Below are 22,921 nucleotides of genomic sequence, written 5' to 3'. Positions count from 1 at the left end.
CAAATGCTGTCATGGGTGGGTTGGCCTTACAGCACCATCAAGATGGTCTGGGGATGGTGTGTCCCAGAAGCTGTTGGGCCTTCTAATCCCTGCTTTTGCTATTCCTGTCTGCTTCTCTTTCCTCTGGGAATGACACTGGAAGGTCCCAGTGGTGCATTGAGTAACTTCAGGAGTCATCACACCATGTTGTGATGGGACAGAGGTTGCCAGTTTGGGATAAGCTGAGGCCTTTTGGTCATTTCTGCACAGTTTCAAGCAAAACAGGGCAGGGATCTCTGTTCTAAGTCTTTCTGTGTCACAGATAAATCATACAGCTGGGCAGAGTGGTCCCAGCAAGGCCCCTCCATGGGGAGCAGGGGAGACAACCATGAAAAAAGGTGTCCTTATATGTGTTGTTTTAAGAGTATGGACTGTTCTCCATGTGGATTCCATGCTTTGGTTGTTTTGGCAGGAAGGAAGGAAGGATATATGTCTCCCCAAAGGTAGATTTCTAGGAGACCCGATGTTTTGAGAGCATCTCTTGCTCTATGAACAGATTTCTTTGCTCTCCAGATATCCTACAGGAGTGAACTTCACAGATCCCTGTGCATTGTGGTGAAGTTATTTCCTCTTCATCCCTTCACAGATGTGCAAAACCAGAGAGAAAAGGTGAGTTATTGCATTTGATTACCTCAACCCATTGCAGACCCCAAATCCTCACATGTCCTGTTCAGTGTTGCAGCTCACCCTCAGTTCTCCCCAGAGGGCACACAGTGAGATATGAGGAGCTCAGGCCTGTCTTCTCTTCATTTTTAAGATTTGGGGCATGTCTACCCTTTTGTTAAATGAGGGTCTGGGGATTCACAAACTTCTCTACTTAGGCCTGGAAAGAAATGGGCTGCAGGGACATTTTTCCACATCTGTGGACAACACTCTCAGGCACGTGGTGGGATTCCTGGGGTTGTCCTGTGCAGGGCCAGGAGCTGCACTTGATGATCCCTGTGGGTCCCTTCCAGCTCAGGATATTCTATGATTTTATGATCCATTGCATTGAGTACAGCTCCCCATTCCCACAAAGATGTGTTTTCCATTACTCCCCATTGCAGCAATGGGAACTGGAAATGGGTTTTAGTTTTTTCAGGGGCACTTTCTGGCACTTCTTCCTCGTGCTGAGCTTCTTTACCCTGCAACACAGGAGAGATTCCCAGCTGCACCTCAGTCTGTCTGGCCTCCCCAACCACAAGACAGGGAAGGTGAGCGCCCCTCATTCCCCCAACCACCCCAAAAGCAAGGCAGAGCTGCCCCACGGGGTTCACAGGGGCAGAACACATTTCTTAGGCTCTTTTTCCCAAGCACTCCGTGTTTCCCTCCAAAGCTTTCCCCTCTCCTGTTTGCACCTGCCAGGGCTGGAGAGAGAGAGAGAGAGAGAAGCTGGAGAAATAGAGAAGAAATCCCTGGGGGCCTCGGAGGCGCAGGGAACCTTCTTGCAAGAAAACAAACTCCCGAAAGGCTGGAGAGAGAAAGGGAGAGATTTCCATTCGGAGCATGCACGGCGCTAATCCAGCATAGCCGCCTGTCGGCTAAAAACACGTATTTCAGGCCTCAGCTGCCCCTTTGCTCCAGTCCCTGCTTAACTGGAGATGTCACAGATGCCTTTGGCCGGCGATGCTGCAGTGCCGGCTGGGGATAAGGAGAGGCTGGTTCGCTGCGCTCCACCACAGCCAGGGCTTGCTGCTCAGCTCCCCTGAAGGAAGGATTTTCTCCTTCCCCGCGAAGTTTTTTAGGGATACGAGAGGTTTGAAGGTGTGGAAACGGGGGTAAAAGGGCTGGATGACGTGAAGGGAAGGGAGGAAAGGGAAAGAAGGCCGAGGGAAGGGGGTGGAGGTGCCCTGGAGAGTCCCTGTGAGGAGAAATGGGGTGCTCTTCACCCTCCCTAAGACAGAGGGATAAAGGCTGATGGCAGATGGGATCTTCACCTCTGCCCCTCGGGAAGGTCTGTGCTCCTCCTCTGTTGGGAAGCAGCAGCCCCGGACAGGAAGGGAGGTGGTTTTGTCAGGGAAGGGGGGTGGTTTCCCCCTTTTGGAGTAGAAAAGGTTAAAGACAAGGGGCAGGTCCTGAAGTCTGACAAGATTCTGAAGACCCCCAGCTCTTCCCCCCTTCTCGAGCCTTATCTCTCTCCCCTCCACTCCCTTCCCAGACCCCCTCCTCTGCTCGGGAGGCTCCTAATTCCCGGGAACCTTCCCTGGGCTGTAAAGCCGGAGGCAGCAGCTTTAGCCCAAAGCTGCTGGGATGCAGCCTGAGCCTTTCACCCCAGCCCATCTCCTCCTCCTCCATCTGCTCAAACTTTCCCTTCCCCCCCCTCCTTCTACCCCTGGGGCGTTACGTGGATGTGATATCCCCCTCACCTCATTCTCCCAATATTTTGGGTTAATGGAGCAAGGAATTGGGGAGGATACCAGGAGAGAGGTTAAAATCAAACAATTAGGAAAGGGTTAACGGCTGTTGTCGTCTCCTGCCCTGGTGCAAAGCCACGGCCAAACCGGGGTGCTGGGGGAGGTCCCCCTATCACCGCCCTCCCCCTCATCACCCCCCCGCCTGCCGGGCTGAGGGGCTGGGGGACCCACTGCCCCGGTGGTCCCCGCCGCCCTGTCCCGTGTCCCGTCCCTCTCGGCAGGCTGTGAGCTCCGGGGAGGCTCCGGGGGGGCGGTGGGAGAGCCCCCCAGCCCCCCTGTCCCCGGCGGTACCCCGGCAGCGCCGAGCCGCCTCTCTGCGCATCCCTCTGCGGGCGAGCGGCACCTCTCCGCGCCGAACCTCCGCAGGTTTTTTGGGGAGCGGGGAGGGGAGCAGAGCCCTCGCCATCCTCACCACCACCTTCCCGGCTCCCTCTTCACCTCCTGGCTCCCCGCTTAGGGCTAAGCTGTCCCGGGGAGGCTGCGCTGCCTGAGCTCCAGCGCGCTCCGGCTGTCGCTGGGCTCCTCTGCTCCATCCATCCATCCATCCATCCATCCATCCATCCTGTAGGCTAGCGGAGCATGCCCGATGCGATACCGTGTCAGTTCGGGTCCTTGCCTATAGCTGCCTGTTTTACAAAGCTCCGATCCGTGCGTGTGCGTGTGTATGTGTGTGTGCATTTCATCCCTCCCTCCTATCCCTCCCTCCCTCCCTCTCTCTCTCTCTCTCTCTCTCACTCTAATGTGTGATCTGGAAAGCTTATAAAAGCCTGATGTAATCCTTAATGCAGCCCCTGGCTACAAAGACTGGATCTAGTTTCACAGAGAGAGATTCAGAAGCAGAATTTAAAAAAAGAAAAAGAAAAAAAAAAAGAAAAGTGGGGGGAGAAGAGAGAGAAAGAAGGAAAAGCAGACGAGTGGATTTTAAACAAACATATCTTTCTGAAGAAGACCATTCTCGCTCCTCGCTGCTGGGAAAGCTACTCTGAACCCTGCTGTATATTTTTATTTTTTTTTTCCAAAGGAGAAGACTTGATTGTCTGCTTGGATCTAATGATTTACTGGCTTTTAACTGCGTTTTCCCTCTCTCCTAAGGATTCCTCAAAAACCGGCTTAATTATTTTCGGCTTTTCTCTTCTACCTGCCTGTCTGCAGAGACACCAAAGGTTCTCCCTTCCTTTCCCTCCCCACCCCCATTTCTTTTAGGATTTTTTCCCCCTTTTCCCTTTAATAGATACATATATATATATATATAAATGTGTATGTATATATATATGTAGAGGCGAGAGTGGAGGAAGAGGAGGGAGGGAGAGCTCTGCCATCCTTTGGACTTCACGCGCTGCCCAATGTTGGGCTGGTTACCCCTGGATATGTTGCTGGTTTCCATTTGGAATTTGACAAAGGGAAGAAGGAGGATATAAAACCTGGGGAGCTCGGCAAGGTAAGGGGCTCCCGGCCACCCTTCCTTCTTCAACGGAGGGTAGGGAGAAAGGGAACGCGACTTCTCCGGGCTGCGCTTTGCCTGGAGCGCGGGGGGGGGGGTGTCTGTCTCCATCCCCAGGGGAGGTAGGGATGGGGGCAACGCTGGGGACCCCTTCCTCTGCTTTTACCCCTGGAAACAGCACCCGGAGGGTGCTTTCGTCCCCTCAGCTCTGCAATTTGGACGGATAGAGCATAATCATTCCCTGACATGGGAAGTTTTAACTTTTGTGCATGCGGGTCCTGTGGGCAAACATCAAGCGGTGGAGGAAAATATTGATGTCTGCAGGATGCGGAGGGGGAAATGCAGTCGTGTCCTGGGGAAAGCAGCTGGGGATTGGGTTGGTTTTTTTGGGGGGGAAGGCAACCAGGAGAGGGAAGAGGAGCGGGGGATCGCGGCAGGAGAGCTGCAGAGCCAGCCGGGGCTGAACTGCAAAGTGCTGTGAAGCCGCGGTGCCTTCGCGGGCAGCCCTGGGGTTCGGGACTCCTCAGCCTGCAATGTTGGCAAACAAAGTCTCGGAAGGACAGGCAGCTGCCTGCCCCGGGCGTGAGTCTGCCCTTATCACAGCTTCTCGCCTTCCCGTTTTTCCTTGGAGAGGTGGTGGGAGGGTGAAGGGTCTTTTTTGCTTCGCCGCTTGTGTGGCTCCTACCCGGAGCTGGAGGCAACGGCTGGGGAGGGGTGAGCTCCTGATGTGCCCCCCCGAATGCCATTTATCAGCACTTTGCTTCACACGGGAGGAGAAAATGAGCCTTTAGCCTGTGTAGGGCTCGGAGTACGGCACAGACACACAGACACACACATGCTGCTCCCGGAGCTGTGCTCCTGGGGGATGCTGGCACCCAGGCACGGCTTAGCCTTTCTTTGAGGATGGGGAGGAGGGTGGCGAGAGAAGGAGTCTCCATCAGGGATGCGTAATTACAAAGCATCTTGTTCTGAATCACCCTGTGTGGGAATGAATCGCAAAATTTGTCTCTCCCTCTTCCCCCACCGCCCCCTTCCCTTTCACGGCCTGACATTCGCTGATGGAGGGTGGCTGTTGATGCATCTTCAGACTTTCACAGAGAGGTGTTTCAGCCATGGCTTTGCCAAGGCTGGAAGGAAAAGGGGAAAAGCGGGATGGAGGGGATCAGGTGGATGTTTCAAAGGGACTTTTCAGCCTGGTTGTGCCCCCGGTCCTGGCTGAGAGCAGCAGCGCTCCCCGAATCGAAGGCTCGGGTTTCAGATCAACTCCGCCAGGTCCCTTCGGTTGTGACTCACACTCAGGTCCCCGATCCTGCCCTGGCCACGGGAACAACCCCTGTGAATCCGTTGCACAGACAGGAGGTGGTAGGGAAGGGAGCATCAAGGCAAGGTCAAAGGGATGGAAGGCAAAAAGACACCCCCCCTTCCATCCCTGACCACTCCATCCCTTCGGAGCCGGGGCTTTCCAAGGCTCAGGCTCAACCCACCTCCAGCACCGGGTCTGGCGAGTGCCAGGGCCAGCTGACAGCTGATGGCTGAGGGAGGAGGAAGAGGAGGAGGGGAAGGAGGGGGCTGAGGAAGAGCGGAGCTACTTTGACAGATGCCCAAACCTGCCTGTGCGGCAGAGCGAGAATCGCAGCGTCTCCAAAGCCTCCCTGGGAGGGAGCCAGGGGTGCTCCGGGCGCAGGGGACACCTCCCCAGCCCCGTTACCTGTTGATTAGCGACACGTTTGCTCTCACCTGACTGTGCAAAGCCTGAGGGAAGCCGGGAGGGATGAGCCCCCGGCACTCGGCGGAGTTGCCTGATGACCTCCGCGGCGGAGCGGGGAGGGCTGTGTGTTAATGGTGATGACTCTGCTTTGGCTGGTGCTGAAATATCTGTATTATCTATTATCAGCTGGGAGACGAGGCTGGAGGCTTCGCAGAGCTGGGATCTCATCCAAAGTCTGGGCAGCTAAAGGAAACAAACAACTCCCCATGCATATTAAGTGGGTCCCTAATTAATTAATGACTCATTAACCTGGGTCCCACAGTCCTTGTTGTGCGGGAGACCTCTCCGAGGAAGAGGAAGGAGGTCTCAGGAAAGAACCAGGGAGGTTTTTACCCTGGGAGGGTGCTGAGGAATTGCACCAGCCAAGCCGCACTGCCAGGGGACAGGGTGGGCACGGCGCTGAGCCAGGCAGGGGACAGGCAGAGGGCTGAGCAGGCAGGACACCCTGACTGAAGGTGCTCAGAGGGGCATGGGGAGCACGGGGGTGCTGAGGCAGGGGGAACAGGGGACCTCCATGCTCTGTGTGATCTAGAGGGATCAGGGTGCAGCATCGCTTCTGCTGTGGAGGGAGAAGGGGAAGGCCAGGAGGAAACTGGATGGGGTAAAGGCACAGGCAGGGCAGGAGCAGGACTCCTGGCCCTTCCCATAGCACTTGGGATGGTGTTGCAGAGCCCTGGGTGGAGGGATAGGGGCTTGGAGCCCCTCATAACCAACCTCTAAAGGTGAAGAGGCTCAGGGAAGGACTGACTGCAAAGTGCAGGGGTTTTCTAGTTATGAATTTTCTCTACCTCTCTTCTCCTTACACGGGGGAAACTGAGGCAGGTCCGTGTGCCAGACCCCATATCCTGGCTGGGAAATGTGTGTGTGGGGAGACACACCTGATCTCCAATCAGACCTCAAGGAGCAGCCACAGGCACCCTCCACGGTGGGGGGAGCACCCCCCCATCCCTCTGTTTTGGCACATCAGGGACATCTGCAACACTCTCTGCCCCACAGGCCCTCAGAGGTGGTCTGGGACAGTCACACAGCCCTTCTCTCCCTTACATCACCCCACAGACTCCTTTTTCAACCACCCTAAACTCAATGACACCCCCTCCCAACACACACACGCGCACACACACATGCACGCTCTCCATCCTTCCCACAGCATCGGGACCGTTCCCGCTGGAACCGCGGGGGCGGGAGAGGCTGGGAAAGGATGGGGGGCCATCTCAACCTGGTGTCAGGGTCCCCTCCACACCTCCCCCCTGCCCATTCGCGGTACCGGGGGGGCTGTCGGGGGCGGTCGGGGCTTGCGGCGAGCGGCGGGGAGGTGGCGCTCGCAGCCCGGCTATCGCCGCTCGCCGCCCCCGGAGCGCTCGGATGCTCGGCACAGCCCGTGGAGCGCTGCTCCCCCTTATCCCCTCCCCAAAAAAAACCAAACCAAAAACACCCCACCTGCACGGCTGGGGCTCGCAAGAAGCGCTGCCTCGCACCCCGCACCCGAAACACGCCGCCCACGGGGGTTTATGTCTCACTCTCTAGCATCACCTTCCCATGGACTTTTTGCCCCCCTCCCCCCGTGTTTTTTTTTTTACCACACTCCCCCACGTTTCATCCTCCCTCTTCTCCTCAATTTCAACATCGTTGTGAAAATAGAGGCTCGTTGAGCTTCCACGGGCTCTCCATGGGAGTGCAAGTGGGGTGAGTAGCTCTGTTACCCCCGTGCCCAGGATTGAGAGGGGCAACCCCCAGCTCCAAGGGCTTGCTGAGGGTCTTCACACCATCCCTTGCTCCGTACAAGCGGGGGAAAAGGTTGCCCGAGCACCCTGCTCCTGCGAGTCCACCCATAGTGGGATCGTGCCCCATCATCTCTCCTGGGAAGGGGAGATGATGGAAGGGATTCCCGCAGTGACTGTGCGGCTACAGATGGCTTTTCTTTACCCTTTTTTAGAGGGAGGGAGAGGGGAAAGCAGCGTGTTCCTAGATCCAGATTCACCTTCTCCCGTAGCTCGAGTGCAGCACGCAGGAAATCCCCTGCCATCGATACCTGTTGCCGGGGATCAGCTCGGCTCATTAATTAGCTCCAGGAAACCTGCGCTGGTAAACAAATGAGTCAAAGCTTTTCTCCGGGGCTGATCCCGGGCTCGCAGTGCACCGGTTGCCACCTTTCTAGGAGAGGTGCAAAGAGAGAGGAGTATTTTCTTCAAGATGGATGACAGGCTGTCTCTGGAACCAGCTCGCCTCCTCCCCTTGGAGAAAATTCCCATCCCTAAGCGAGTCTTCAAAGGGAAGGGAGCTGGCACCTGGCCTGGGGGTTTGCAGAGGAGTCTTGGTGTCACAGCACATGTCAAAACGGCTCCGTGTGGCTGCAGAGAAAGTCCCCATTACATCCCAGTGTTCACCTTTCACAGGATGCTCCCGTGTCCTTCTCATGGTTCCTTCCCCAAGTTCCCTGGGCTCTCTGCTTGTCTGAGGTTTGCAAAAGGTGCTGAGATTAAAGAGGGCAGGAGGGTGGTGCTTGTGCTCTGGTGAAACTTGGCCAAGAGTTAAGTTGCTGGTGGGAGTTGCTGTCCATCCATATATTTGGGTGGCGTAGGGATTTGGGATCTGAAGCACAGGAAGAAAGGGACTGGGGCACCGTTTTCTCGGCCAAGGTGGGGATAGGAGGGATGTCTTCCAGGGAAAACAGCGTTTCACTGTTCCATCTGCACTGGAGAGACAGGGGCTCCTTTTGATTTGAGATGCACTCCTTTCCTTTACATTAAATATTAGGAAGAAATTCATCCCTGTGAGAGGGGTGAGGCACTGGAATGGGTTACCCAGAGAAGCTGTGGCTGCCCCATCCCTGGAAGTGTCCAAGGCCAGGTTGGACAGGGCTTGGAGCAACCTGGGATAGTGGAAGGTGTCCCTGTCCATGGCAGGGGGTGGAATGAAATGAGCTTTAAGGTTCCTTCCAACCCAAACTATTCTGTAACTCTATGATTCATGTATGGACCCCTAAGATCCCAAATCCACAGGGACAAGCCCTCTAAGTCCCAAATCACTTCAACAGGGAGCTGTTGAAAAAAAAACCTCATTTCTCCAAGTCAGGGCCAGCACAGATGTTATCCTGGTCTTCAGCATCCTCCAGCATCCCAGTGTTGGAGGTTGTAACCCTTGTAACCCTTCTTAATGTTCCTTCTGCCCCAAAGGCAATTCTTCCAGAGCCCCACACCATCCCTGACCCAATATTGGTTGCATTTTATTAAAACATAAGAAACTATCAACTGGAAGCCAAACTTGTCTTTTGGAGAGCAATCTGGCAGGGCAGCCCACGGGGAGAGAGTAATTCCCTCTCTCTTACATGCACTCCATGTGATATTTGGCTCTTTAATACGGTTTGCAGGGTGCTGAGGCTACAAAGCACAACAATAAAAAAGAATAAGGGAAAGGAAAATGAGCAGTAAATGAAGTCCCTTCAGAACATCCATTTGTCGTCACGTCTTGGGCTTAGAAATTCCTCGCGGTGCCTCTTGGAGCGAGGGGTTTGTATTAATCTGATTATGCTGAGATAATCTGTCATGTTGCTCCAGGAAGCTCTGAGGGAAGAGGGGGGAAAAAAAAGAAAAAAAAAAGGAAAGGAAAGATAATATTTTAAATCACAGGGCTGCTAGATTGGTGACTCTGTCTGGCAGACACACATCACTGCCCCCTTTATGAAAATTTAAATTGGTTACCTCTGTCAGAGAAAATGAGAGATTTGCTGATTTTAATTTGTTGGAGCGAAACACCCCCTGCCAGTGTTATCAGAATTAAACCAGGGATGGTTTCCTACTCTCCTTCTCCTACTCCCTCTGCATTTTTTTCTGAAATATCCCTTCATAAAACATTGATTAAGGAGTGACCAGCTGGTGACAAATGAGCTGTTGAAAAGGCAGGCTCTGTGTTGTTGGTGCCCTGCCTTATCCCTGGGACAAGGAGGATCAGGGAAAGCAAACGGGATCTGGGGGAAGAACGGACAGAGCCCTTGTAAGAAAATCTAGGAAGGAAGGAAAACTACCTGTTTGGAGTAACTGGGGGTAAAAATGGAAGCAGATGGGTGTAATCTTATGTGATGCACTGTGTGCTGGCTGAAGTGCACACATGCAGCAAGATATATAAAATATACAAAATCCTCCTTCCAGTGAGCATCAGATTTTAAGTTGTTGGTTTACTCCAGGTAGAGCTGCTGCTTTCTGACTCGATTTGTCCTGAGAGAAGGACACAGGAATCCTGCACATGTTTGGGGCACCATTTTGTGCAAACCATGTGCATGTACCAGTAGATATCACTGCCAGCTCTTTCTCTGAACATCTAGGTTTTTGGTCAGAGGCAGGTCTTGTGATACCTCATGCTGTGATTTCAGCACTCCCACCTGCATGCTCACCTTGTCAGCTGCCTGTTTACAGGCTGGCTTTGCTAGATGGAGGTGTTCCCTCAGTTTTTGGAACTCAGCTGGCCTGGAGCAAAGTCCTTGCTGTTTGCAAAATGTCTCTTTTCTTTCTTCCCTCTGTCAGTTATTAGGAATATCCCATCTCTGGCAGATGTACCTATTCCATATTCATTGAGAGTTAGCAGAGCTCTCTCTCTCTAAATGCATTTGGGATAGGGGTCATGATATCCATGCTAAAATAGATTTGGAGCCAAAACTCTTTGTCCAATTTGTGCTCCTGTCTTCTTGTGGATGATCATTTAATTCTCCAGCTCTACAAACCACTGGAGTTTGGTGTCCCCAACATAAAACCCCATAGCTTGATTTTAAAAGCTGCAATTCCCACTATGGACCAAGGGCATCCTCACAGGGCTGATCTCATCCACTGCCAAGCCCCGTGGCTCAGGCCAGGGGGTCAGGTCACAGTTAATTAAGACATTAGTCCCTCTGCACTTGGCTGTTCTCATTTGTGAAATGGGAATGCCCGGATTCCTCCTTCCCAGGGGGGCTCCATGCCAGCATTCGACTGGATGTGGTCAAACATTTCCTTTGGAATTCTGAGATGAAGGACACCAGCTAAGCACCAAGAATGAATTATTCTTCTTGTGCCTTGACTGTGAGTGCATGTCCACCCTTAAATCTTCCTTCTGTGTCATATTTTCTTGTCCTTTCTCAGTCTTTATTTTCTTGAAGCCTCTCCAGAGCCAAGGCTTTGGAAGTATGAAAATCTCCTGTACCTGCCTTGGATTCCCTCTGGATTAAACAGGAGACCTTGTATAATACTGCAGAATGGCCCTCTGCGTAGTCCAGCACTAATTGACATGCAAATGGATTAATCCTGGGGTGGGAGTCTGGCTGAAACTGGATGTTGTTGAGCAGGAATCTAACAATGGCGATCTTCTGGAAACAAATATCTGCTGGTTCCTGCAAATGAAAGTCGATACACCTTCCGCAGGAAATCTGTCCCAATGGGGTCTTTTATATTGAGAGCCCTGTTGGTAGATTTATTCATTGTGCAGGTCCTGTTCCCTTAACAAGTCAGTTATTCATTGGCCATTGCTTGAGGGTGTGTGGAATTTATGGTCATAGTCCTGTAATCAGATATTTTGTTATAGAGGGCTTCACCACCGTAGAAGGTTTGAATAAATCAGTATGCAGCAAAAATTGATCCTCTCACAATCTATTTCTGGACTCATCTCCTGCTTTAGGAGTGTTTTCTCCCTTCTGGAACCACATTATTAAAGCCTTTGCATGTCTGTGCTGTGGTCAGCTCTACCAAAGCTATGCATTAGTGCATGTGTGCAGACAGACACACACTTAGGTGTGTTTTCTGGGCCCGATTTTTATTCTGAGATTCTTGAGATACACGCTGTTGCCACTTCCCAGCCAAAAAAAAAAAAAAAAACCCAAACCAAAAAAACCCCCAGTTTTTCTCAATCACCTGACTTCAGCATCTGCAGGTTGGAAAGAACTGCTTGAAAAGGCTTTAATCAACCGCTAGTGAAGAAAGAGAAATCAGATTTTGAGTAGCTGCATTGGTGCCTTAAGTACTAAAGAGCTTGGCCCTCTAATCTCCACTTCTCAGATGTTGTTCTACAATCTGATCAGCTCTATTGAGCTGAAACAAGGGTTAATTGCTAACAAAATGCTCCACACATTTGTGCATACAAAGGAAGGGGCAAGGGTGAGCACCTTGCTTTTTTGGAGCTTATTACAATCTTACTGTGTGCAGGTGATGGCCAGGGAATTTGTTTCTTGTATGTGCCCCAAGAATACCTCTCTATGAGGATAAAATTCCAGCAGAGCCTCTGATTTTTATGGCAGAAATCGGGGATGGGAGGAGAGGAAAGTCTCTGTAACCTAGCAGCCTGTGCAGCCGCTGTCTCTTAGGTCGTTGGTGATGTTAAATGTGTAAATGTCAATGAACCTCTTCCCTGAGCAGGGCTGAGCTGTCTTGGCACTTCCACTTGGGATGGAGCTTGGCAGTGATACGGTTAGTCAGTGGTCAGACATGCTGCCTGCCTTGCAAGTGTTGCCTGAGGCACAGCATCTTTCCAGGGAAACTCTGATGGCTCCAGGGGTGGGTTTTGATTTAAGGAGAACGCGTGACAAAGGACATTTGGTGCCTGGTCTGCTCTGGTGAATGCAGCCAGCCTAGAGGAGTGTGAGGCTGTGATAAGGAGCATGGAGATTGTGGTCACAGAGCATGTGGGCAGGCAAACAAGTGGGTGTTTATGTGAGAAGCCATATATGGGATGTGCATGGGAGAGGCCTCTGAGTTGCCCACACCTCAGTAGAATCATTGAATGTCCTGAGTTGGAAGGGACACACAAGGATCATCAAGTCCAACGCAGGACAATCCCTAGAATCCCACCATGTTCCTGAGAGCGTTGTCCAAACACTTCTAGAACTCTGGCAGCCTTGGTGCTGTGCCCACTGCCCTGGGGAGCCTGTTCAGTGCCCAACCACCCTCTGGGGGAAGAACCATTTCCTAATATACAACCTAAACTTCCTCTGACACAGCTTCAGGCCATTCCCTCAGGTCCTGTCCCTGGACACAGCACTGGCCTTCCAATCGCCCCTTTTAGCACTTGCAGTTCAGTCATGAGGGTAAATGCAGGAATAACTAAATAGTGAATGCACATTTGCTACATATCCTGAATACTTAAAAAAATAACAGGGACAATGTCAAATACTGTCTGTCCTGTGGGACTTGCTGCTTCCTGCCAGCTTGGGGTTCTTAGGTATGTTAACAGGGATGGCAGTGCTGTCAGGACTTCCAGATTCTCCAGATGGAGATGATTCTACTACCAGCAGGAGAGATGGTGACAGGCAGAAGAGCAGCAAGGCTGGGAGGGCAGGGGGGAAGCCGGGAGAGATCCCAGCAAAATACTCATTAGCTGAGGGATCCAGTTAAGTGGGGTGAGTGGAAATGCCAGGAAGGCATCCTTTGCTGTGAGAGCTGACATGTTTGTGGATGTACCCGAGGCATCCCTCAGGGAAAAGACAACTGTCTGTCATTTGGTAAGTGCCTGCAGGCATGGAAATGTCACTGGAAGTGGTATTCAGTCCAAACATGCTCTACTAAAACTGGGGAATATTGTGAGGTGGACTTGAGGAGGTGATTTCAGGGTGTTCCTTTCAACCTCAAGCATCTGTGATCTTGTGATGAGACACAGGTGCTGCAGATTTTGATGCCCTTACTGGGCACAGCTGCCCTGAGGAGCTGCCTGTACATGGTGAGCTGGAGGCCTTCAGGGTATTTAAAGGTGTCCTGGGAAAAGCACTGAAGGCTCTTCTGCAGGACAAATTCCAGGGTGGGACTATGTGACAACCCCCTTTGGGGTGTCCTTCTCAGAAAGGAGGAAATATGGTTGGGGCTGGGGGCTGAAATCTAAGGTCATGATGTGTTTTGAGTAAGAGAAAAACCTTTTGTTACTTCATGAGACAGCTTTACCACCCCTCAGAAGTAGAGACCCTCCTTCCCCTATGCTGGGAGAAAGCCCTGGATTGATTTCCTGTTGACTGGATCCCAGTTTTCTAGACAAGGTCTTTCTTGGTAAGTTCATATCCCTGCATCTCCATGGGGTCTTACACTGATTTTTTGGCAGGGCTGTGGCCAGTGGCAATGCTGCCACATTTCTTTGATCAGAAACACGCACACACCTTGCCCTGACGTGCGATGCCAACATTCTTTTATTCCCATCACTGAAGCCTTTCTGTGAGTAACTTCTGTTGTCCTGGGAAAAGCCTTGGCTTGTTCTGCAGTCAGGGGAATTTTCTGGGATGAGGAAAGGAGGGATCCTCCACCACAAGCTGAAACAGCTCCTTCCTTGTTCTGTGCTGCTGATGGCTGGTGGGTCCCTCCCTTGCTTGGTCGGGCTTTTGACTTCTCATTAGCAGCAATGATCTTCACAAAAGGACTTTTGAGACCATCCAACACCTTCGACTATGATGTGGGATGTGCTGGGCATGAGAGATATGGCTGGTAAAGCCAATCATGATTCCTAACAGCTCCCAGCAAGTGCAAGGAGTATTTGTTGGATTGGAGCTCATCTTAAAAGGTTCAGGGAACTGAAATAACTTTCTCTTCCCTGTCTTGAGTAGTTCTCAAATGTGTTTATGGAACTCATCACATTTGTGTGGGGAGGGGAATATGGGACAAAGCGCTGCTTTTTCTCACCTCGCTTCCCTTGCCCAGCAGGGTGGTTGGATGTAAATAGGACACGACTCTTCCCAGTGCTGGAGCTGGGTCACCAGGCTCTGCCTGTGTGCAGGTGACAGTGCTGGGGTGTGACAGGAAAACTGGTGCTAAATACAACGTCCTTGCCCAGCTAAACCCCTCAGATGCTCCACACCTTGGGGCTGCCTTTCACGGGGACCCAAAACTCTCCCTGCAACCTCCTGCTCCCATAAATGCCATTTATGAGCTGCGAGGTGCCCGGCAGGGCACAGCCACATGCTTATTAAAGTTCCAACCTCCCACCTCAAATTACAACCCAAATGCTGTGTTTGTTTCCCACTCAGTGGCATCCCTCAGAGGGTTTCTTTCAGTGCTAGGCCCTTTTGAAGTTGCTCTTGATTACAGAGCAGGGACTGTAATCTCCCCAAGGGAGTTGTCTGTAGCTGGGGAGTGGGGTGGAGGGAAGGCAATCAATCACCCCAATGCAAGTGTCAGAGATGGAGCTGGGAATCAGGGGTGCTGCTCAGCCCTCCCTTCCACTCAGTGACCCGTCCTGCCACTCAGATGTCCTGCTCTGAAAGTGTTGGCCTGATGACTGCTGCAACTCCTCAGACAGTTAGAGAAGGAGGATATCAAAGGGGTTTTTAGCTGTGCAAATTGGCTTCTGGTCTGGAAGATGATTTTGGTGGTTTAATTATTCTGTCCAGTCACCCAGCCCTCACCAAACACTGGCAGCTGGCACTCTGCCTGAACCCTAATTTTCCCTGCTTTTGTGGCAACTTCTCTGACTGTTTCCTGGGTCATCAACGGAGTGAATCATTTAAAATTATCGTGCTTTATTTCTTCCCAAATTATTGATCACTGCCGTCTGGTGTCTCTGAGTTTTTCTTCATGAGCCCTTTTGGGTTCACAATACTCAAGCACCATGAGTTGGACAGCCCTGAATTTGGGCATGGCCAATGTAGAGCTCCTGAGCACAGAGGCAGCTCTTTGGTCTATGGCTTAGATGAATATTTCCATGAATTAGGTGGAAAGTGAATTGTTGGCAGGCATAAGATCAACACCTGCTGGTCTTGGGATCTTGCTACACCTCCAGCTCAGCCCTTTTCCTCTGTGAAGCTCCTGGACAGCTGTTACTCCCTTGAACTGTTTCTTTGAAGCCTTTCCTAGGTATTTTCACCCTCAGGAAAATTTGGATCAGGGTTAGGGAAGTTGGTCCTCTTGAATACGATGGGGTCCAACTCTTAGTTGATGCCTCCCGGTATCACTGTGGCAGAAACAGCGATGGGGGGAGAGCTCCAGGCTGACAAAAAGCTGGTGTGCAAGCAACTGAATTTTAGAATCATGGAATCATTAAGGTTGGGAAAGACCTTTGAGATTACCAGTTCCAACCATCTCTGTGGAAAATCCAAATGCAGTTTCAGCACTTGAGATTGTCTGGGGGTTTATTTTTTCACTAGTTTATTTGGAAACGAGGACTCTGGCTGGTGGGTCTTGTCCTCCAGATGTTCTTGACTTGATCCTTGACCTTCACTGCAGGTCCTAGATGGCTGCAGTAGTTGGAATTTGCCAAATATTAACCATAAATAGCTTTGAAATGGTAACAGCACAAAGCCTGGCGTGGTAGAGAGAATTAGCAGGTAGAGGACACCAAGCCAGCCCAGCTCCTGCTGATTAATGGCTGCTTCCCTTTATTTCATAGGGTCTGTAGGGAAGATTCCAAAAGTTATCGAGGCTCCACAAAATATTAACTATTCTTCCCCTTTTAGAGTAAAATCTTTAACATTGGGAAATATTCAAACTGAGAGAATAATGAGGAAGCCTGGGTAGGTAGGATGCCTTTGTTGGCACTATGGGGGCTTGTAGGGGCACTGACTGAGTCTGAGCACTGTTGTGTTTTGCAAAATCAACTGTTTTTAAGATATCTTTCTTAGTTAAGGAGTGGAGGTGGGTTTCACCTGGGCACTATTAAAACTTCTTTTCTTCTAGTTAATCCTTGCTGCTACTTTGGTATTCCAGCATCTCTAGTGTGTGTAGGGCCCTGGATCCCTGCAGATCAATGAAATATCACATAATTGTTAATCAGCAATACATGTCAGGGCTTGTTCTTTGACTAACTGACACGGTGCAAGTTGTTGCCACAGGACTAAGTTGCCTCCATCTCCCCACCTGGGGCTTAGTCTTGATCCTAAGGTCTATTAGCAATAATCCCTGGCCCATGTTGTCCCCTGGATAGTGCTTGGTGTTATCTGGGTAACAAATCCCAGGTGGGAATGGTCATCATAGAATCATAGAGTATCTTGAGTTGGAAGGGATCCACAAGGATTATCAAGTCCAGCTCCTGGGACTGTCCCTCCGATGGGTCCTAAGACTGGACCCTGTCCCTGTGGAGTCCAACAGTAAAACTGCAGATAAAAATGTCACTGCTAAGTGAAATAATACTAATAAATGGTATGTGAGCAGGAGAAAAAGAAAAGCCAAAATGAGAAGAGAGCCACTGGCATCAGTGTCCAGGTACAGTGGAGTGGGGCATCTCTCATGTCTCCAGCATAAAGTTGACCCATCTGGGCTGCTCTTCTGAGTCTGATCTTGCTGTTTCATAGAATTATGGAATCGTTAATGCTGGAAAAGACCTTTAAGATCATCAAGCCCAACCACCAACCCAGCACCACCACCATGTTCACCATTAAACTTTGTCCTCAAGTGCCATATCCATGTGTTTTTTGAACACTTTCAGGAATGGTGACTCCACTCCCTCCCTGAGCAGTCTGTTCCAATGCTTAACAACCTTTACAGTGAAAAATCAAAAAATCCTAATATCAAACCTAAACCTAATCTAAATGTCTGATGGATGTTCGTGGCTCACAGGGCAACACCAGCCCAGTGCACACAGAGAAGAGACACAACCTGGCAGTGCTTTTTTTTTTGGTCCAAGTTTCAGTGACTTTCAATATCTGGGAAGTCTCTTGGCTCCTCCTTTGCACCACTTCTCAGTAGTAATGAGGTAACACTCCACTGACTTCCCTGAGCATCTGTTTCATCCCTGGCATGGGGGAAGTGATTTTCCTCACTGCTGTGCTGACTGGAAGTGGAGCAGTTTCAATCCTGGGTTATGTTCCTTGGAGCACTGAGTCTCCTGCAGGCTCAGGGAGCCTTTTTCCATGAACACCAACCTGTAACCCAGCAGTGGCTTCAAACCCTATTTTATTCTGAGGCAAAACCTGATAATTTCTGGCCATTCAAAAGCATTCAGGAACATCCTAAATTGTGTCCTCTGGGCTGGGTTACAATGTCAAGTCTTTTGTATTTCAGCTTCTCCTGTATTATTATTGGAGCAGAGGGATGGAGGCACTGCATGAGTAATCAGGTTCTTCCATCCCTTTTTTCTCCACCATGATGGCGTTTTGCTGAACCCCAGGGTACTTTCCAATCCTCTCTCCATCTTGTGCTGGAGTTAGGGCTTGGTAAACTAAACAGGGATAGGACCCAGATCCAAAAATTGCCCTGCATTTGTGCAGATAGTTTAATTTTTAGAAATGTTTTTAGAACAGTTTTTTCATCCCCACTCAGGCAGCCCTTTCCCATCCCAAAACTGGTCATAGTTCAGAGGAGAATTTGTCCAGGGACTGTTCCCAGCAGAGACATGAGTCACCTTCTTTTGGCAGGGAAAGGGGTGAAATTCCCAGCTCTCCAGTTACTCTGTGTTAATTTTAAATCAAACAGCAGCCCCAGGGCTGAGCTGGGTGGGAGCTCCTCTCTGTGCTATAACATCCCCCTGCTACAATGCACCTTTACAGCTCCATAGATCACTGGGTAAAACTCACATTTAATTCTATAGTAAGGTCACTTTTTTAGTTAAAAGGGACAGAATGGATTTAATTTACAAGCCTCTCCAACTTTATGGCTTGCATTTAGAGTTATATCTATTATGTAGTGCCAAACACGTATTATAAAAATTGATTCCCCCCTTTCTCCTCTCCAGATTTGCTGTGTCAGGAGGATTCTGATGCCCCTCCTGTTTGCTCCAAGCCCACAGATAGACTGAGGTAGATCTGAACGTCAGGGATGACATCTGTGACTGCAAAGTGCAGGTTTATAGGGAATGGAACTGGCCCAGATCTATTCCTGGGTGTTCGGGAAGGAACGTGGTTTCTGCCACGATGCAGGATAGGAGGGCAGGGCTGGAGTCTGCAGGGGAAGATGCAACTCAGTGCAAGGGGTTAGTAGGTTACCTGATGTTAATGTCTTTGTGGGAGTCCTTCCATGGCAGTGTTGTGTAGGCACATCCTCTAAATTCGACAGCAAATTTGAGGCAAAAGACATAATGTTCAGATGAAATCAAGGAGAAGAATCATTATTTTTTTAATTCCAGGGAAGCTTTTAAACACTTTCAAGGGTCTTAGCAGCAGTGAAATTGGAGTTGGAGAGAGATCATTGAAGGGAAGAGAGGGAGCAGGGTGATAGCAAAAGGAATTAGGTCAAATTTATCACCTGACCATCACTCTCATAACCTAAATAGCTGGTGCTGGAGCCACATTTTGGCTTTTTCTGATTTAAGTGGTCTCTTTACAGGACAAAAGGAATGCTTAGGATCTCCTGTCTGAGCTCCTGTGGACAGGGATGGCAGGTTCATCCCACAACTGCAAGGATGCTCTTGTGAGGGGAGTCAGGTGAGCTTGTTAAAAGAATGTCTTACCTTGCTTTAGAGGGACATTTGAGCCTTGAGTCAGGGCTCTGGCAGGAAGAGGGAGCCTGGGAGCATCCCTATATCATAGTCCACTCTCTGGGAGAGCAACAAGGAGGAATCTGCCTCCCTTCCTTGCAGCTTCATTTCTTGAATGACAGTTTTCTATCTCTGTTATTAAGTTGTGCTCATAAAATCCCTCACAAACACCCTGGACAAGCTGTTAACTGCCCTTTAAAGTTGAGCTGGGGAGAAATGAACCACATTTGCCTAAATAGAGGACTGGCCATGCTTGATCGAGTGACTGCAGTAAAACCAGAGCTATAAATAAAACACATGTGCCTGTGTCCACTATGGTATTTCCTGAGAAGATGTCATTTGCTTCAGAACTTCAGTGGAATATATTTTCAGCCTCTGTTTATATAAATTAGTGGATTGTTTTTAATTATTGAGGGGAGTTAGGTTATTTTTTGGGGTTTTGGGACACCCAATCTAAAATAGCAACATGGACAAGGTGCTAAAAGACAAAATATCTGGCAGTGGTGAGGGACAACCACATTTCCAGGCAGGGCTGAAAAGGGACTCCACAGTCTTTGGCTGGGGTCACACTGCTGCTCCTCCTGTAGGCTGGAGAGTCTTCTCCAAAACCTGCAGCCAGGCTGGGTTTAACTGTGAATTGCACAATCCTCTTTGAGTTTTGCATGGGCCTGAACGGAGAAATCTACGGCCTCACCTTTGCTCACACAGTTATGAAACACAGCCAAAATACAGAATCTGGAAATTATGAAACTGGATCCCTTCAGATTGTGAGTTGCTTAGAAATCTTTCTTATTTATTTATTTATTTATTTATTTATTTATTTATTTATTTATTTATTTATTTATTTATTTTAATCTGGAATTTGAACCACGGTCAACCTCTCCAGCTTGATTCAACAACCACAGCTGGGATTATTTTTTTAACTGCTATTTATTTTTAATACTAACTGCCTTTTATAATTACATAACTTAAGGAATTCTGATTGTCAGATATTGCCAGATCTGCCGCAGAAGTATCAGAATCTGAGGGCAGAGGTAAGTCAGAAAGGACCAGGAGATTACCAAGCAATAATAAGGACAGAATCCAGTCTCCATGGGGAGTGAAGTATTTGCCTCTGTATCTTTTCTTTCCGTCTCCAAGGAGCTCTGTCTCTCGAACAGCAGCATCTTAGAAACTGAAAGCAGCAGTTCACAGGGAATGAAGCTCTCCCTGGCACTTTAGCAACATTTATCAGCATCCTGGCTGCAAAGGACATGTAATTTAGGTTCACTGGGCATGTGGAGATCAAACATCTGATTTTTTTTTACTTAAATTTGCCTACATTTAGACAACAGAAATGCGTCAACAGGAACTTTGGGCTTGAAGGTGAGATTTAAACGTGGGATAGAGTCTTAGAGTCACACCTATGTGGAGAAAAATCATAAAGAACCTTGTGCCTCTGCTGTAAATAAGTGGGTTAATGTTTGAACTCGATAATATTAGAGGCCTTTTCCAGCCTTAATGATTCTTTTATTCTAAATATGCATGTGCTGGAGAGGGTAATGACTGCAGGAGGAACATCATGGGATAATATAGACAGGAGAGGATTAAGGGTCACTGTACTCAGAGTGATCATTTCTCCGGGTTCAAATTTGCCCACGTGCAAAGACTTCTGCCACGTTAAAAGGGGGCAGGAGATGGTTCATGTCTCTCAAATACCTTTACTTTGACATTGTGAGGAAAATAAGGCAGGAGGGAAGAAAATGCACTAAGAGGAGGTTTCTGCCCCCAGTTCTGTGGTGTTCAACAACTCCCAGAGGTTTACCAGGAGGCTGAGGCTCAAAGGAGGAGGAGAGGACTCCAAGAAAGCTCAGCGAGGGTAGAGTAGAATCATAGAATGGGATGGAAAGGACCTTAAAGATCATCTAGTTCCAGCTTCCCTGCCATGGGCATGGATAAAATCCTAGAATGAGAAAGCTGCTGGGCTTGTACCAACTAATTGGAATGTGACCTGTCTTGTTAGCATCATGCTATACCTTACCAGGGTAAGATTTCTCTCTGGAATTTGCCCTGGAGCCCTAAAATATCTATATCCTTGAGGACAAGTTATTAGAGATGGGGGACCTTAAATTAAAAATGAGCAGACAAATGGAAGCTGAGACAAATGAGAAGACAAATCTCCTGCCTGCAGAAGGCAGATGTCAGGTCTGTAGGATGTCACTCGAGTCCTTGAGCTATTGGAGACTTTAATGTGAGGTTAGACCAGAAAACTTTCCCTTGGCTGCTGATGAGTCACCAAACACCTGAGAGGAAACAGGGAGGAGGCGGCTCACGGGGTGGAGAAACACATTAAAGCAAAGCCCCCCTGTCGTGTTCAGCTCTAAAGACAAGCTGGAACCTACAGAGCTGTGGAGATGTTTCCATCTCTCTCCATTTGATATAGAAGGGCAGAACTGGAAGGACACTTCCCAAATCCAGCTGCCTTCCCAGTGAACTCCACCTCCACAGGGAGATTTCCTTGTTAAACATACAAGATTGACAGCCCTGGACAATAATTTTTTTTGGTGGCTAAAGCCTCAACCCAGGTATGTATTTTTTTTGCCAAATCAAGCCTCTTTATTCTCATGGCATCATTGCCATTTAATTTAAAGAATTTTTTTCTTCCCCTGGTGCTTCCTCCTCAGAGTTTTAATTGTGGCATTTTATTCTCTCTTCACCTTCCTTGTACAAAGCCAAGTGCACCAGTATCTCCTGGTAAGTCTTATGTTCTCCTCCTCATCTTAGTGATCTTCCTCTGCAACCCTGTCTTGCTTTCTTGAACCCAAGCACGAAAATACAGGTAATATATTAGATAAGGCCAAAGATAGTGTCTTCCCTATATTTGGAAACCTGAAAATTCCCCCCCCAGTGTGTCCTAGATTGATATGTTGCCTTCTTTCACAGCGTGTTGTTTGCTTTTATCCAATCCGTACCTTGGTCTTCTGATTTTTTTTCTGCTCCACAGGAATTGCTTCACTCTTTTTTAGCTTTCAGCTTAGGAATGTTCCCATTTTTTAAATGTGACAGTTTTACTCTTATGTTACACCTGGGGAAACTAAGGCAGAGGCAAAAAAGCTACTTGGCCTTCACAAAGGAGGAGGTAAACTTGCCAAAAGCAGTGCTGAGGAGAGAGACTCGTTCAGCCCCTGGCTGCTGTGAGCACCAAGGCTTTGTCCTGCCATGACTTCCCTCCAAAGTCCGTGAAGTCAAGGTTCAAATGCCTCCCTGTGGGCAGAGGATGCCTCTACCAGGCAGGAATTATTATAAGGAGAATGGTTGTTTTTCCAGCTCCTCAGCCTGCATCCTACATCCCCCCCTCCCTCCTTCGCCGGGATGGGGATGAATGGGAAGAGAGAGACTCTGAGTGGACTCTGTTCTCCAACACCAGTCGCTGCTGAATTTCAAATAACTCCCCAAACAAAACCCAAACAAGCAGCCCCTTGTGTTCCTCTATCTCCTCTCTCTTTGGCCTTAGTCACCAGGCTTGGCAGCCCTGCTGCTCCTCTGTGGCTCGTCACATGCGAGGCAGGGGAGGATGGGCCGCTTTTTCATTCTTCTTTCCCTTCAGGGGTCTGAAACAACAGGGCCCTTTGCCTTGTTTGCTTTGCTGGGGCAAAGGGAGCGGGGCTGAAGGAAGGAGGAGGGTGGTGTAATCCCTTTGGAAGGGTTTTTAGTCAGCAGCAAGGTGAAGGTTTTTATCTTCAAAGAGTGACTGCCACCACCCATCCTTTTCCCCTGCCTCCCTCGTGCTGGTGATGCCTGGTCCCCTCGTAGAGGGAAATGGGAAGGTGCTGGATGCTCAGAGATGGAGGGAGAGGAAAAGGTGCTGTCCCATGACTGAGGACAGAAGATCCCTCGTGTTCCAGGGGGATTCTCCAGCTGGCAGGGCTGTGTCAGCTGCAAAAATCAGTCCACACAACTGGC

The 22,921-nt window shown here is 49.5% G+C and overlaps 1 protein-coding gene across 16 annotated transcripts in view; it reads left to right on the top strand.

Annotated features, from left to right (window-relative positions):
- The first annotated feature begins 3,088 nt into the window (after positions 1–3,088).
- ADGRB1 (adhesion G protein-coupled receptor B1) overlaps positions 3,089–22,921 on the top strand; it is a 293,520-nt gene continuing 273,687 nt past the window's right edge. For 4 of the 16 annotated variants that reach the window (XM_064642363.1, XM_064642294.1, XM_064642146.1 and 1 more), the window contains exon 1: positions 3,108–3,870. The gene's annotated coding sequence lies outside the window, so the exon portion shown is untranslated. Of the gene's footprint in view, positions 3,871–22,921 lie in introns of all 16 variants that reach the window. The other 12 variants (XM_064641376.1, XM_064641531.1, XM_064641461.1 and 9 more) reach the window with 8 other exon arrangements.

Source organism: Pseudopipra pipra, chromosome 1, assembly GCF_036250125.1.
Source record: "Pseudopipra pipra isolate bDixPip1 chromosome 1, bDixPip1.hap1, whole genome shotgun sequence".
Classification (NCBI taxonomy): Eukaryota; Metazoa; Chordata; class Aves; order Passeriformes; family Pipridae; genus Pseudopipra; species Pseudopipra pipra.
The sequence above is the reverse complement of the archived record's forward strand: the minus strand, read 5'-3'. Positions and strand labels throughout refer to the sequence as shown.